The 12,431-nt window shown below is 41.4% G+C and overlaps 1 long non-coding RNA gene across 2 annotated transcripts in view; it reads left to right on the forward strand.

The window, feature by feature from the left end:
- The window catches only part of LOC130681198 (uncharacterized), a 59,618-nt gene extending 48,466 nt beyond the window's left edge, over positions 1 to 11,152 (forward strand). The window contains exon 3 of one of the 2 annotated variants that reach the window (XR_008994262.1): positions 10,498 to 11,152. This is a non-coding gene — a long non-coding RNA (uncharacterized LOC130681198). The remainder of the gene's footprint in view (positions 1 to 10,497) is intronic. The other variant, XR_008994261.1, reaches the window with a different exon arrangement.
- The last annotated feature ends 1,279 nt before the right edge of the window (positions 11,153 to 12,431 follow it).

Here is a 12,431-nt window from a genome sequence, read left to right on the forward strand (position 1 = left end):
GGTAGCCCAATTAGGTTTTGATCTTCTGTATAAACGCAAACAGACCCTTTGCCTACACTTTTATATGCCCTTTATATACTTGTGTAGAACTCATTGGAGGTTACCACACAGGAACTGCTTTTTTTTTGTTTTGTTTTCTTTTTGGTATCACTAATCTACACTTACATGACGAATATTATGTTTACTAGGCTCTCCCCTATACCAGGTCTCCCCTATAAACCCCTTTACAGAAACTGTCCATCAGCATAGCAAAATGTTGTAGAATCACTACTTGTCCTCTCTGTGTTGTACAGCCCTCCCTTTTCTCCTACCCCCCCATGCATGTTAATCTTAATACCCCCCTACTTCTCCCCCCCCTTTTCCCTCCCTACCCACCCATCCTCCCCAGTCCCTTTCCCTTTGGTACCTGTTAGTCCATTCTTGAGTTCTGTGATTCTGCTGCTGTTTTGTTCCCTCCGTTTTTCCTTTGTTCTTATATTCCACAGATAAGTGAAATCATTTGGTATTTCTGTTTCTCCACTTGGCTTGTTTCACTGAGCATAATACACTCCAGCTCCATCCATGTTGCTGCAAATGATTGGATTTGCCCTTTTCTTATGGCTGAGTAGTATTCCATTGTGTATATGTACCACATCTTCTTTATCCATTCATCTATCAATGGACATTTAGGTTGCTTCCAATTCTTGGCTATTGTAACTAGTGCTGTGATAAACATAGGGGTGCACTGATCTTTCTCATACTTGATTGCTGCATTCTTAGGGTAAATTCCTAGGAGTGCAATTAATGGGTCAAATGGTAAGTCTGTTTTGAGCAATTTGTTGTACCTCCATACTGCTTTCCACAATGGTTGAACTAACTTACATTCCCACCAGCAGTGTAGGAGGGTTCCCCTTTCTCCACAGCCTCGCCAACATTTGTTGTTGTTTGTCTTTTGGATGGCAGCCATCCTTACTGGTGTGAGGTGATACCTCATTGCAGTTTTAATTTGCATTTCTCTGATAATTAGCGATGTGGAGCATCTTTTCATGTGTCTGTTGGCCATCTGTATTTCTTTTTTGGAGAACTGTCTCTTCAGTTCCTCTGCCCATTTTTTAATTGGGTTATTTGTTTTTTGTTTGTTGAGGCGTGTGAGCTCTTTATATATTCTCGACGTCAAGCCTTTATCGGATGTGTCATTTTCAAATATATTCTCCCATACTGTAGGGTTCCTTTTTGTTCTATTGATGGTGTCTTTTGCTGTACAGAAGCTTTTCAGCTTAATATAGTCCCACTTGTTCATTTTTGCTGTTGTTTTCCTTGCCCAGGGAGATATGTTCAAGAAGAGGTCACTCATGTTTATGTCTAAGAGGTTTTTGCCTATGTTTTCTTCCAAGAGTTTAATGGTTTCATGACTTACATTCAGGTGTTTGATCCATTTTGAGTTTACTTTTGTATATGGGGTTAGACAATGGTCCAGTTTCATTCTCCTACATGTAGCTGTCCAGTTTTGCCAGCACCACCTGTTGAAGAGACTGTCATTTCACCATTGTATGTCCATGGCTCCTTTATCAAATATTAATTGACCATATATGTCTGGGTTAATGTCTGGATTGTCTAGTCTGTTCCATTGGTCTGTGGCTCTGCTCTTGTGCCAGTACCAAATTGTCTTGATTACTATGGCTTTATAGTAGAGCTTGAAGTTGGCGAGTGAGATGCCCCCTACTTTATTCTTCTTTCTCAGGATTGCTTTGGCTATTCGGGGTCTTTGGTGTTTCCATATGAATTTTTGAATTATTTGTTCCAGTTCATTGAAGAATGTTGCTGGTAGTTTCATAGGGATTGCATCAAATCTGTATATTGCTTTGGGCAGGATGGCCATTTTAACGATATTAATTCTTCCTACCCATGAGCATAGGATGAGTTTCCATCTGTTAGTGTCCCCTTTAATTTCTCTTAAGAGTGACTTGTAGTTTTCCGAGTATAAGTCTTTCGTTTCCTTGGTTAGGATTATTCCTAGGTATTTTATTTTTTTTTGATGCAATTGTGAATGGAGTTGCTTTCCTGGTTTCTCTTTCTGTTGGTTCACTGTTAGTGTATAGGAAAGCCACAGATTTCTGTGTGTTGATTTTGTATCCTGCAACTTTGCTGTATTCCGATATCAGTTCTAGTAGTTCTGGGGTGGAGTCTTTAGGGTTTTTTATGTACAGTATCATGTCATCTGCAAATAGTGACAGTTTAACTTCTTCTTTACCAATCTGGATTCCTTGTATTTTTTTGTTTTGTCTGATTGCCATGTCTAGGACCTCCAGTACTATGTTAAATAACAGTGGAGAGAGTGGGCATCCCTGTCTAGTTCCCGATCTCAGAGGAAATGCTTTCAGCTTCTCACTGTTCAATATAATGTTGGCTGTGGGTTTATCATAGATGGCCTTTATTATGTTGAGGTACTTGCCCTCTATTCACATTTTGCTGAAAGTTTTTTATCATGAATGGATGTTGAACTTTGTCAAATGCTTTTTCATCATCTATGGAGATGATCATGTGGTTTTTGTCTTTCTTTTTGTTGATGTGGTGGATGAAGTTGATGGACTTTCGAATGTTGTACCATCCTTGCATCCCTGGGATGAATCCCACTTGGTCATTGTGTACGATGGTTTTGATGTATTTTTGAATTCGGTTTGCTAAAATTTTGTTGAGTATTTTTGCGTCTACGTCCATCAGGGATATTGGTCTGTAGTTTTCTTCTTTGGTGGTGTCTTTGCCTGGTTTTGGTATTAGGGTGATGTTAGCTTCATAGAATGAGTTTGGGAGTATCCCCTCCTCTTCTATTTTTTGGAAAACTTTAAGGAGAATTGTTATTATGTCTTCCCTGTATGTCTGATAAAATTCCGAGGTAAATCCATCTGGCCCGGGGGTTTTGTTCTTTGGTAGGTTTTTGATTACCGCTTCAATTTCGTTGCTGGTAATTGGTCTGTTTAGATTTTCTGTTTCTTCCTGAGTCAATCTTGGAAGGTTGTATTTTTCTAGGAAGTTGTCCATTTCTCCTAGGTTTCCCAGCTTGTTAGCATATAGGTTTTCATAGTATTCTCTAATAATTCTTTGTATTTCTGTGGGGTCCGTCGTGATTTTTCCTTTCTCGTTTCTGATACTGTTGATTTGTGTTGACTCTCTTTTCTTCTTAGTAAGTCTGGCTAGAGGCTAATCTATTTTGTTTATTTTCTGAAAGATCCAGCTCTTGGTTTCATTGATTTTTGCTATTGTTTTATTCTTCTCAATTTTATTTATTTCTTCTCTGATCTTTATTATGTCCCTCCTTCTGCTGACCTTAGGCCTCATCTGTTCTTCTTTTTCCAATTTCGATAATTGTGACATTAGACCATTCATTTGGGATTGCTCTTCCTTTTTTAAATATGCTTGGATTGCTATATACTTTCCTCTTAAGACTGCTTTTGCTGTGTCCCACAGAAGTTGGGGCTTAGTGTTGTTGTTGTCATTTGTTTCCATAAATTGCTGGATCTCCATTTTGATTTGGTCATTGATCCATTGATTATTTAGGAGCGTGTTGTTAAGCCTCCATGTGTTTGTGAGCCTCTTTGCTTTCTTTGTACAGTTTATTTCTAGTTTTATGCCTTTGTGGTCTGAAAAGTTGGTTGGTAGGATTTCAATCTTTTGGAATTTTCTGAGGCTCTTTTTGTGGCCTAGTATGTGGTCTATTCTGGAGAATGTTCCATGTGCACTTGAGAAGAATGTATATCCCGCTGCTTTTGGATGTAGAGTTCTATAGATGTCTATTAGGACCATCTGCTCTACTGTGTTGTTCAGTGCTTCCGTGTCCTTACTTATTTTCTGCCCAGTGGATCTATCCTTTGGGGTGAGTGGTGTGTTGAAGTCTCCTAGAATGAATGCATTGCAGTCTATATCCCCCTTTAGTTCTGTTAGTATTTGTTTCACATATGCTGGTGCTCCTGTGTTGGGTGCATATATATTTAGAATGGTTATATCCTCTTGTTTGACTGAGCCCTTTATCATTATGTAGTGTCCTTCTCTATCTCTTGTTACTTTCTTTGTTTTGAAGTCTATTTTGTCTGATATTAGTACTGCAACCCCTGCTTTCTTCTCACTGTTGTTTGCTTGAAATATGTTTTTCCATCCCTTGACTTTTAGTCTGTACATGTCTTTGGGTTTGAGGTGAGTTTCTTGTAAGCAGCATATAGATGGGTCTTCCTTTTTTATCCATTCTGTTACTCTGTGTCTTTTGATTGGTGCATTCAACCCATTAACATTTAGGGTGACTATTGGAAAATATGTACTTATTGCCATTGCAGGCTTTAAATTCGTGGTTACCAAAGGTTCAAGGTTAGCCTCTTTAGTATCTTACTACCTAACTTAGCTCGCTTATTGAGCTGTTATATACACTGTCTGGAGATTCTTTTCTTCTCTCCCTTCTTGTTCCTCCTCCTCAATTTTTCATATGTTGGGTGTTTTGTGCTGTGCTCTTTCTAGGCGTGCTCCCATCTAGAGCAGTCCCTGTAAGATGTTCTGTAGAGGTGGTTTGTGGGAAGCAAATTCCCTCAGCTTTTGTTTGTCTGGGAATTGTTTAATCCCACCGTCATATTTGAATGATAGTCGTGCTGGATACAGTATCCTTGGTTCAAGGCCCTTCTGTTTCATTGTATTAAATATATCATGCCATTCTCTTCTGGCCTGTAGGGTTTCTGTTGAGAAATCTGATGTTTTCCTGATGGGTTTCCCTTTAGAGGTGACCTTTTTCTCTCTAGCTGCCTTTAACACTCTTTCCTTGTCCTTGATCTTTGCCATTTTAATTATTATGTGTCTTGGTGTTGTCCTCCTTGGATCCTTTCTGTTGGGGGTTTTGTGTATTTCCGTGGTCTGTTTGATTATTTCCTCCCCCAGTTTGGGGAATTTTCCAGCAATTATTTCTTCTAAGATACTTTCCATCTCTTTTCCTCTCTCTTCTTCTTCTGGGACCCCTATAATACGGATATTGTTCCTTTTGTATTGGTCACACAGTTCTGTTAATATTGTTTCATTCCTGGAGATCCTTTTGTCTCTCTCTATGTCAGCTTCTATGCGTTCCTGTTCTCTGATTTCAATTCCATCAATGGCCTCTTGCATTCTGTCCATTCTGCTTATAAACCCTTCCAGAGTTTGTTTCATTTCTGTGATCTCTTTTCTGGTATCTGTGATCTCCCTCCGGACTTGATCCCATTTCTCTTGCGTATTTCTCTGCATCTCTATCAGCATGTTTATGATTCTTATTTTGAATTCTTTTTCAGGAAGATTGGTTAGGTCTGTCTCCTTCTCTGGTGTTGTCTCTGTGATCTTTGTCTGCCTGTAGCTTTGCCTTTTCATGGTGATATGAATAGTTTGCAGAGCTGGGACGAGTGACGGCTGGAAGGACTTCCTTTCTTGTTGGTTTGTGGCCCTCCTCTCCTGGGAGAACAACGACCTCTAGTGGCTTGTGCTGCGCAGCTGTGCGCAGACAGGGTTTCTGCTTCCTGCCCGGCTGCTATGGAGTTAATCTCCGCTGTTGCTGTGGGCGTGGCCTGGCTTGGGCAGCTGCTCCAAAGTGGTGGAGTCGCGTTGGAGGGGGAGCAGCCTGGAGGCTATTTATCTCCGTAAGGGGCCTCCCTGCTCCCTGCAGCCCAGTGGTTAGGGTGCCCAGAGATCCCCGGATTCCCTACCTCTGGATTAAGTGTCCCGCCCTGCCCCTTTAAGACTTCCAAAAAGAACCTGCCAAAACAAAACGACAACAAAAAAAAAAAGAAAAAAATTTTTAAATTTAAAAAAAAAAAATTTTTTTTTAATTAAAAAAAAAAAGGTAGTCGCTCGTTTTTCTTATTCTCCGGTGCCAGCCTCGTGCCTCTGCTCACCAGTCTTGCTCCCCTGTTTCCCTAGTATTGGGGTCCCTATCCCTTTAAGACTTCCAAAAAGTGCTCGCCAAAACAAAACAGCAAAAAAGCAAAAAAAAAACAAAAAAAAAAACGGTCGCGAGCTTTTCTTATGTCATCCGACACCCGGCCTCCAGTGCCCGCTCACTGTTCTTGCTGCCCTGTTTTCCTAGTATCGAGCGCCCTGCACTCTGGCCCGGATGGCTGGGGCTGGTTGTTCGGCAGCCCTGTGCTCTGTCTCCCTCCCGCTCTGCCTATTCTTCTCCGGCCGGGAGTTGGGGGGATGTGCGCTTGGCTCCCGCCGGGCCGGGGCTTGTATCTTACCCACTTCGCGAGGCGCTGGGTTCTCTCAGGTGCAGATGTGGTCTGGATATTGTCCTGTGTCCTCTGGTCTTTATTCTAGGAAGGGTTGTCTTTGTTATATTTTCATAGATATATGTTGTTTTGGGAGGAGATTTCCGCTGCTCTACTCACGCTGCCATCTTCTGCCCCTCCTATATCTTCTTATTTATTGCTTCCCTTAAGTAATTTTTAGAAGTGGTTTTACCACTTTTGTCTTTTAACCTTCCTCCTAGCTTTTAAATTATTGATTGACTACCTTTGCTATATGTTTTACCACTAAAATTTTTTTATTTTCATAATTTTCTTGCTTGTAGCTATGGCTTTTTCTTTTCCTTTTAAAGTCCCTCTGGCATTTTGGGGGTAGTGAACTCCTTTAACTTATGTTTATCTGGGAAGCTGTTTATCTCCTCTTCAATTCTGAATGATAACCTTGCTGGGTAGAATATTCTTGGTTGGAGTTTTTTCCTTTCAGCACTTTGAATATGTCATGCTACTCCCTTCTGGCCTGTACGGTTCCTGCTGAAAAGTCATCCAATAACCTTATGGGGTTTGCCTTGTACTTAACTCATTGTTTTTTTCTTGCTTCTTTTTATAGTCTCTGTCTGTAGAAAAGGCAGAACCGAGAAAATTAATTCTGATCTTTTGAGTTTAATTCTCAGAAAAATCACAAGCCCAGAGAGGAGCTGGAAAACATCTGGCCCAAACACTGAGAACATCTGCAGGACTCAAGTCCTGCTAGCCAAAAAATGGAAATTCTTGCACCTTTGTCCTTCTCAGACCCTTGGGGACATCTGCTTGGCTAAAAACTGATTAATATAAAACCCCAGAATTTTTTCCTTCCAGTGCTGTAGTCTCTCTGATTCAGCCCTTCACTGACTCTGTAGTAAAGTCTTATATTAAATCTTGCTATCACCAGTGTGGACTCCTGCATTTCCTTGGCTTTTTTGACCTCACACTGTCCTTGATCTTTAACATTTTAGTTATGATGTCTTAGTGTAGTCTTCCTTGGGTTTATGTTGTTTGGGGCTCTCTGTGCTTCCTAGACCTGGACATCTCTTTCCTTCCCCATGTTAAGGAAGTTTTCAGCTATTATTTTGTCAAATATGTTTTCTGCCCCTTTCTCTCTCTCTCTCTCTCTCTTTCTCTTTCTTCTCCTTCCGGGACTCCTACAATGTGAATGTTTGGACGTTTGATGTCCCAGAGCTCCCTTAATCCATTCTCATTTCTTTTATTCTTTTTTCTTCCTGCTGTTGTGCTTGAGTGCTTTCCATTACTCTGTCTTCCAAGTCACTGATCTATTCTTCTGCATTTTCTAGTCTGCTGTTCATTCCCTCCAATATGTTTTTCATTTCACTTATTGAATTCTTCATTTCTGATTCATTCTTTTTTATATTTACTGTTTTTTGTTGAAATTCTCACTGAGTTCATTACTCCTCTTTCAAGTCTAGTGAGCATCTTTATAACCATTATTTTGAATCCTTTATTGGATAGATTGCCTGTTTCATTTAATTCTTTTTCTGAAGTTTGTCATATTCTTTTGTTTAAAGTATATTCCTCTGTGTCCTCATTTTGTTTGATTTTCTGTGTGTGTTTCTACAGGTTAGGCAAAAGGGCTTCATTTCCCAGTCATTAAGTTGTGGCCTTGTGTAGGAACATCCCCTGGGTAGACCACATGTGTCTGGTGGTTTTTGTTTGCTGGCTGGAGGCCAGTGGGTGTGGGCCAGGATGTTCCATTGTCAGGGCTCCCAGGGAATGGGCTAGGGATCTCCCTAGTGGAGACCTGGGTGCAGAGGGGTGCAGTCTGGGGGTCTTTCAGGTGGGCAGTGGCTGGTATTGCACTGATGGAGTGGCCAAGAGTGGAAGGGAATAGTTTGGAGGTCTCCTGAGTGGGCATTAGTTGGACCTCACTAACGGGGCAGCTGGGGATGGAAGGAACAAGGGCAGTGAGTCTGTGTGGGTACTGCTCTAGTGCCAGCTTTGTGGGACTACTGGGTCTCTGGTAAGTGTGTTTGGATACAGGTGAAGTCTGGGAGACCTCCTTGGTTAGGTCTGGAGCTGGTGTGTGCTCCAAGACCCTACTTTCATATGCACTACCAATATGTGGGGTGGGGGAATGTAAAAATGGTTCTCTTCCTGTTCCAGTACACACTAGTGAAGTGAGGGACAGCGGCAGGGGGTGAGGAGCGTAAGCAATGGCACTCATCCTGTTTCCTTCCACCCTGTCAATGTGCAAGGGAACATAAACATGGCCCTCACCAGCGTCTCTGGGCCTGGAGAGAGTTCTAGCCATCCACTCATTGCATGTCAGGTTCTTTAATTCTGAAAGTTGGTTTCCTTCACTTATAGTGTGATTGGCCTTTAAACCCTTTAAACCATGGCTTTTTTTCTGTGCCCAATGGTAGGCAAATCTGCATCCAGTCCCTCAATTATATCGCTCCATATTGCAGAGCCGAGTTGGGGGTCGGGCTCCCTGTGTTACTGTGTCTCTTTGTCTCTCTCTTCTGATGTTTTTTATGTGGTCTTTTTATTGTTCCTTCTGCAGAAGGTGTTTACTTGGTCTCAGTTTTTCCTCAGGATGAATTGCTTGGTGTGCAGATGTAGATTTGGTGTGTTCATGGGAGGAGGTATTTCTCTTATTATTTCTGGTAGCTTTAATTACATTAGAATTCTTTTAGAAGCCTTGCTTTCTAGTGAAAGCTGAGTAGTGAGCAATTGTGTACTGCCTGTTACACAATGTTCTTTATATTTTCAAATGATCTGTGTACTTCATAATTCCTAGAAGCATATGCCTTTTTCAATTTTTCAGTGTAACGCTAACACATGCACATGTATTTTAGTTAGTCGGTAATAAGAAGCCAAAGTAGATAAGCCTATGATGAGTAATTACTGTTTCATTGTCTCTTATTTGGAAATGATCTAGATATCCATTGAGTTCAAAATAATTCATCATTTATCTTAGCAAAACTATAAGGTTTCAGGTTACCAAAAAGATTTTGGAAGTTATTTTTAAGTAAAAATTATGTCATACTAAGTTATTGTAACAGAACATGATTTTATGCTTAGTAAATCCAAGTTTTCATTTCGCATTGATACTTGTAAAGACATGTTTAATTAAACCCAACAACTTAAATTAGCCTTTATTTATTAAGACTAAACCCAGTTTTGTGAAAAACATTTGGATTGGTTTTTATATTTTTGAGAGTTTTAGAATAGCCTACCCTTACAAGTGCTTGTCTTCTGCCAACTAAATAGAACTCTTTTACAAATTAATCTTTGGGGGTAGAAAAATATCACACAAATACAATACACATATATAGATATACTTGAACATATAGACTCAGAAACCTTATGATTGTTGGTAATTGTGGAGAAAACACTTAAGATTTGTGTTTGCCTTGGGAAGGCTGTGTTCTGGGCAACAGAGCCCTTTCAGCAATTTATATTTTAAAAAGAGGTCTTTCTCTTTTTTTTTCTAACCTCAGCCATTGTGAGCTTGTTTACATTTCAAAGACATGATAAAATTTATAACTTCAGGGGACAGAGAAAGAATGCAAGTTCCTCCAAGAAGGACTGGTTTTCTAAGGCCAATGATTTAAAAACCCTTTGCCATAAACAGGGAAGGTTTGGAGATTGGTAAAGGAATAGGTGAACTTTGAATTGTCTCTAGAACTGCATTTCTAGTTTTGTGAAGATTTGTAAGATAAGGGCGAGCTACTCATACTCCTGGAACTCCTGCCCACATATATGATTAATAATGTATTCAAATAAATTCCACACTGTGGGGTACTTACTTTTAATATAAATAGATACTATGGCAGTTTGACATATCTGATATGAAGATGCACATGACCAGAGTCATTTTAGAATACAGTCAGAATGCCCACTGCAGACAAACCGCCCTACACACCTTTGTTTGAACTGGACCAAACCTTTGGATTTGGCAAAATGGTGATTGTGTTAAGCAGTTATTTGAGAAGTCAGTGGGAGAATGGGACATGAGGATCCCAAGACTGACCCTTGTGGACTTTTTGAAGAGAGTATCAGCAGTCGATCAGTATACAATGCAGAGTAACTTAGTTTGTTAACATCTGGAAAACTTCTTTATCTTTTCTTCAGCTCATGTAATTTCCCCCCTTCCCTTTCCTTATAAAACCCCATGGCTTTCACCTTACAAGCAGGATGCTATTTGGGTTTCTATCTGACTGTGCTCCTGGAATTGCAATTCTTTAATCCCAAGTAAACACTGGTTTGCCTCTCATTGCAGCTCTTTACTTTTGGGTTAACAGTGCCAAGAGGAAAAGTGCCACAGTCACCTGGAGTCACAGGAGCTCTGAGACAAAGATCAGCAGCTCTGCTCTTGCCCTCTTCGGACCTTCCAAAACTAACGGGCAGGAGTCACAGAAATCCCTCTGCTGCCACCTAGTGACGACCGTGTGACTACAACTACAAAGAGTCTTGTGTCTTCTACTGGGAACAAAAAGTTTTGAAGTGTGTTTACCTCTCCAAAATGAAGCCTGTAATTCCTCCCTAAGCCTCTCTTTTGACTAAAATTTAAAAAATATATTTTTAAAACTCCACCAAGTCTTATGCATGTTCAAACGAATCTGCATTGTAAGGGATTAATCCTCATTTTAAAGAACCAAAAAGCTTTGTCAGCAATTCAGGGAGTAAACAAGATTCACTTAACAGCAGTCTCTAAGAACTCTGCTGTATTTGTTTAAAAAAATGCCTGTCATTCTTCAGCACTTAAGTTATCTCATGCCTCTGGGTACAGTCAGTTGAAGACTAGGACATGTCAACCTTCAGTCCCTCAGCGGTCTACAGTTTTTCTTCTGCAGCTTTCCCTTTAAGTAGCTTCTGAAAGGATTAAAAAAATGGGTGACATTTTGATGTCTGGATGTTTCCAGTTATGAGGAAGAATAAAAGAAAAGAGGTCATGGAATTCTGGTTCCCTGGGGCAGTGACTGTGTTTTACTAATATTCACGTCCCTTGTTTCACACCAGCTGGGTCACAGTAGGTGCTCCATAAATGCTGGTAAGTGTGGAGGGGTGAGGGGCCGACAGGTGCTCTGGTCCCTGACAGGTGGTCTGTGTTGCACCGGGACTTCTGTGTTGTTTCTCCCTGCCACTATCTCAGATGCAATGCCACCGGATTGCGAATACCCCCCTCTCCCGCCCTCCCCTACCTCCTGCCCCTCATCACTCTTCTCAGAGATGGGTTGAGGTGAGCTCCAAGGGTACAAAAAGGTCATGGAGCCTGAGGGAGGGCCTTGCTGTTGCCATCCAACTCCTTCCACCTTTCTTCTTCTCTACAAAGTCGCAGCTTCCAGCAACTATGTGGGACTGAGGGCAGTGGCCACTGACTTCAGGTGCTGGGGGAGGAATATCTGGACGACACAGCTGAAGACAGGCCAAGTGTATCAGTCAGGGTTTTCCAGAGAAAAAGAACCAACAAGTGTGTGTATATAGAGACAATGACAGAGAGAAGGCAAAAGACTTTGAAGATTTAGCTCAGGTGATTGTAGAACTTTGTTAAGTCCAACATCTGCAGGGTGGGCCAGAGGCTTAGGGAAGAGCTACAGTCCAGTCCAAAGGTGTTCTGCTGGAAGAATTCCTTCTCATTCTGGGGAGGGTAGTCTTTGTCCTATTAAGGCCTTCAGCTGATTTGATGCAGCCCATCTGTATTATGAAGTATAATCTGCTTTACTCAAAGTCAACTGATTTACATGTTAATCTCATTTAACATGGTGACATAAAATTAACCATCACAGCAAGGCACCAGGGAAACATTTAGCAGGTGTGTTTGGTGGCTACCAGTTGGATGGCAGTTAGTTGTATGCCTCCAGTTAGAAAGCGGCAAGCTGTCAGCCAAGACCATGTCCCATTCCTGAATTCAGGGCAGCTAGACAGGCTCTCCCTTCGCCTCGGCCTCTACTCTTTATGCAACGCCTCACAGTTGAAGAGGTGTCCTCACGGTGCATTTCCAGGAGAAGTTCAGCACCATGATATTTGAAAACAGGTGACTGTAGGGATGTGTGTGTCCATGAAGACACAAGAAGTTCTCCTCTGGATCCAGGACTGGAGACCAGCTAGGGGAAGAAGGGGAAGGCCACAGAGGAGTTCCCAGGTTGCTTGCCTTGGCTGTACTCCCCAGCTGCCCTGGAGTTGGGCGTCCGGCAGTCGTGAGGAGGACTGGGG

Source organism: Manis pentadactyla, chromosome 16, assembly GCF_030020395.1.
Source record: "Manis pentadactyla isolate mManPen7 chromosome 16, mManPen7.hap1, whole genome shotgun sequence".
In the NCBI taxonomy this organism is placed as follows: domain Eukaryota; kingdom Metazoa; phylum Chordata; class Mammalia; order Pholidota; family Manidae; genus Manis; species Manis pentadactyla.